Consider the following 591-nt stretch of genomic DNA (forward strand, 5'->3'; position numbering starts at 1 on the left):
CACAGGGAGCATTTCTGCTGGGTACCGCTTAATGTGGCTCGTCCAGTGCTCTGCTTTATTGAGCACAAACATGTTCTGGTCTGCTGCACAGCTTTTGTCTTGTTTTCAGCTCAAGTATCAGGGAAGATAAGGCTCGCAACAACAGCAAACCCTGGCTCCTGCAGAATGCAACCTGTCGTCGGCCATTTTGGCTCAAGATTGACACGAAATGAGGTTGTGATAAAAGCACAGAAGACACTGAGCCGATAGGCTGAGTGAGGCTACTGTCTGAGGCCTAAGGTGCTAACAGTAAAAATGTCTGGGGAGTATTTGTCCACCAGCCTGCCCTTTGTCTGTCTTCTCTCCTTTCTGTTGCTCCCCTTCCCTATCTCCTTCTCTATCTCACTATCCGGCTGTGACCTTTTTTGACCTTGAAATACCAACACTGTGCAGGAAAAAAGGGAGACAAATGAGAGGGAGGGGGAAGTGGGGAGAGAGAGAAGGAGTGGAGTAAGGGAAGGAGAGATAAATGAGGGGAGGACAGCAGCAGGTGGTTGTCATGGAAACAGGGAGGATTGTTACACAGCTCACGTCAAAGGCGCATGAGGAGGG

At 49.7% G+C, this 591-nt stretch overlaps 1 protein-coding gene across 1 annotated transcript in view; it reads left to right on the plus strand.

Annotated features, from left to right (window-relative positions):
* Positions 1-591, plus strand: part of doc2g (double C2-like domains, gamma) — a 25897-nt gene that overhangs the window by 4766 nt on the left and 20540 nt on the right. The gene's annotated exons all lie outside the window — the stretch shown is intronic.

The sequence above is a fragment of the Monopterus albus genome, unplaced genomic scaffold, assembly GCF_001952655.1.
Source record: "Monopterus albus unplaced genomic scaffold, M_albus_1.0 scaffold54.1, whole genome shotgun sequence".
Classification (NCBI taxonomy): Eukaryota; Metazoa; Chordata; class Actinopteri; order Synbranchiformes; family Synbranchidae; genus Monopterus; species Monopterus albus.